Raw genomic sequence first — 3,733 nt, 5'->3', positions numbered from 1 at the left:
GTTGAAAACGTAAAGAAATCATCCATACGCAAGGTCTGCCCTCGAGCAGATATTGACACATTTTCCTAGGAAACATCCCTCTAGCCACAAGTCACCTTGGACAACTCTTCACGGCAGACACCTTTAGTATTTGTGAAGGTTATGAAGTTAACTCATTTCGCAAGCACTTACGGAATACTTACGAAATGTCAACACTCGGATTAGGTTCAGAGAGCTTAATAAAGCAGAGTCCAGGCTCCCTAGAAAATCGCAGTCCAAGCAGAGAGGCAGACGCATAAACAAATACCTACCATGAAGCCTGGCGCATGTGACTGTCTGTGTCTGAGCAGACAGGCATCGAGGGCCAGTGGGAGAAGATGCCTGAACGCTTCAGAGGCAGCAGAGGTGAGGGTCCTCAAGGGGTTGTGATGATAATCCTTTTTTAAAATCTTTTAACGCATATTTATTTTTGAGAGAGAAAGACAGAGTGTGAGCAGGGGAGGGACAGAGAGAGAGACACACACACACAAAATCTGAAGCAGGCTCCAGGCTCTGAGCTGTCAGCACAGAGCCCAATATGGGGCTCTAACCCACAAACCGTGAGATCATGACTTGAGCTGAAGTCGATGCTTAACAAACCAAGCCACCCAGGCGCCCCTGTAATGTTTTATCATAACCCTGATGTCTCTGTGCCTCCAGATGAATGAAGTAAAAACCTCGTTAACATGAGTGTTCTATTGGCACCGTGTCTGTCCTTTGCCACTTTTCAGCTCCATAGGCGCTGGGCATCCCTAAAGCTTACAGAACCTGTTTCCAAGGTCTTTCATGTCCCTGGGTTTTGTGATGTCTCCTGACTCCTCTGGAAACTGCTGTTGTCTGGTAATGTCCCATCTACGTGAGGGTTCAGTGTTCCAACAGGCTCGCCCCCGCCCTCATGGCTGCAGACTGGCTGCCGCTGCTCCTGTTCTCACAACCATGTTCAAAGCAGGATTTCTCAGTGCGTGAAGTAGGGACAGGCTGACAACAGCCACATTCTCCAATCTCAGGAAAGGAAATAAGAAGTCATCAAGGCTTCCCAACTCCCCTAACGCCTTCGGCAGACCTCCAATTTCATTTCACAAGCCACGCACAGGGACAAAGGAAGCTGGAAAACCAGAGGATGAGAGTTTTCCATTTCATTCTGATTCATCATCTGGGGATAGGGCAGAAATTCCCCAATGACAGTGTGTGTTTTGGTGGCAAAGTATAGGAGAAGGATTGCTTTGAAATATCTTTCCCTTGCAGGATAAACACATGGTTCCCAATGTTTGCTCCTCCGAGCAGAAAGCAGGCCCTGGACCCAGGAAGTGTGGACTGATTCCCATGCACACAGCCGTTCTGAAACATGGCCAGAATCCTGCTATAATTCTACTTGCAGACCCTTCTTTTTCTGTTAATTTGGGGCTTTTAAACAAAAGGGCACATAGGAAGAAACAAGTTTATGAATACATGTAATTACTGATTTAGTTAAATGTCTTTATGGATAGGGTAGTGGCAATTCAGTTTTCTCTTCCTGCTAGGCAGAAATATACACAAATAAGCTTTTACTGGGAAAAATTGTTTACACTGAAGTCACATCTTTCTTTTTAAAAAAAATTTTTAATGTTTATTTATTTTTGAGAGACAGAGAGACAGAGTGTGAGCAGGGGAGGGTCAGAGAGAGGAGACACAGACTCTGAAGCAGGATCCAGGCTCTGAGCTAGTTGTCAACACAGAGCCCTACGTGGAGCTCAAACCCATGAACCGTGAGATCATGAACTGAGCCAAAGCTGGATGCTTAACCAACTGAGCCACCCAGGCGTCCCTCAAGTCACATTTTTCTTATTGTTCTGGGAAAAGAGTGCATGTGTGTGTGTGTGTGTGTGTGTGTGTGTGTGTGTGTGTGTGTTTCAAAGAGCCAAGCAGATGTTTTGAGAAAAATAAAAACAGAGGGGAAGTACCACGATGATGCAGGTCTTTGTGAACATCTAAGTATTTTGGCACATGGCTTTTATTTCTCGGAGAGCAAAGCAATGGCTTATGGGAAAACCAAACATATGGGGTAACATCTGTCAGGATGTCAGCTCCAGAAATTGTTACTGTAACTACTCACATCCTTGTTCTGAGTTACAGGTAGGGAAATGGATTCTCTTTCTCTCACCACTGTGTTTGAGTCTTGGATTCTGGTGACAAATCTGAAATATAATAAAAATAAGACTTAATCGTTTGTGCTTTACATTAATTTAATTCAAGTGCACCTTGAAAACTTCTCTAAAAAGTTAAACATGTATGTATGCTTTTAGACATTAGTCACATCCAAGGAATAGGCAGCTGGTGAGGTCTCTAAATAACAAGGTATTAGGTAAGTGAGTCGGAGATGATTCATGAAATGCACTTGCGTTAAACACTAACCATGGGAATGACACAGAATGGGACAGAAATAGTGTGGCAGGAAAGTAGGCACATGGTAGTGTGTTGATGCACTCTGGGAAGCTCAGGGCGGCGGGCCGGTGGGCTCTGGTGAACCAGTTCCATTAGATGCACACTCAGCTGCTGAGGCTACAGTAAACCTGATCCTGTCTCTACAGAGGTGTAATTCAGAATGTAGTTTGGCAAAACGTATCAATAATCATTATCATGTTGATATAATTTGACCTGTGAGCATTAGGGATGAAGACAAATCATAAAAAATAAATCTGAAGGGAAACAAAACACAAGACTAAATGGTACACACAATAGGCGTCAATACACATAGGAATACTGATGTATGGCTAAGTAGTAAAAATAAATGCAATCGATATTTTAGAGTAGAAAACAAGTCACATGACTTAAACTAGAATTGGAGGGAAAATACTATGCGGCCGTTAAAGACTCTACATTTGGAGACCCTGTGGCAATACTTAATACAGTCAAGGGGCACGGCGTGAATTCGGAATGGGCAAGGCATTGTATGCATACCAATGGCGACAGAGGCTGGGCTAGGTGGGAGGCTGGCTGCTTTGTTTGAGGGACAGCAGACTAGGGCTGAGCCTTCTTTCCTCTTCAGTGTTTCACTGGGTTTGCTGTGACGTTTGGGGGGTAGAAATGAAACATCAAATAAAGCAAAATCAATTAGGAAAAGAATAATGAAGTGACAATCTTTTCCAATCACCAAGTCCACTTACAGCAACTGAAAATGTGGTTCCAAGTCAACGTCTCCAGCCGTCCCCCCTCCCCACCAGCAGGAACCACCACTCACTTGTAGCAGCCATCATTGTTTGCAAATCCTCAGGTTAAAATCCAGGGGGGCTCCCTGGCATCCCTGTGCATTGGGTTGATGCAGAGAAAGCGGAACCACCATCCACTGCTGGCGAGAATCAGAACCAATGCAGGCAGTTTGGAAATCATCTCGTGGAAAGAACATCAGATAAATGAAAATGTTCCTCAGACTTGTAAGCTTGATGCCACAATGACATCTCCAGGGGGGTTGAGAGTCCATGTGGAGACACCAGTCTCGTATATTGGAAAGGAAACCAGATAGTAACCAAATAAACGGTCAGAAGGCGGTTGCCTTCTACATTATCACCAGAAGAAGAGGAAGAAAGAGTAGGAGAAAAATAAGGAGGAAGAAAAGGGGGAGGAGGAGGAAGAGTAGGAGGAGGAGGAAGAGGAGGAGAAGGAGGAGGAGGAGGAGGAAGGGGAGGAGGAGGAAGGGGAAGAGGAAGAGGAAGAGGAGGAGGAGGAGGAGGAGGAGGAG

This window comes from Suricata suricatta, chromosome 1 (assembly GCF_006229205.1).
Source record: "Suricata suricatta isolate VVHF042 chromosome 1, meerkat_22Aug2017_6uvM2_HiC, whole genome shotgun sequence".
Taxonomy (NCBI): Eukaryota; Metazoa; Chordata; class Mammalia; order Carnivora; family Herpestidae; genus Suricata; species Suricata suricatta.
The sequence above is the reverse complement of the archived record's forward strand: the minus strand, read 5'-3'. Positions refer to the sequence as shown.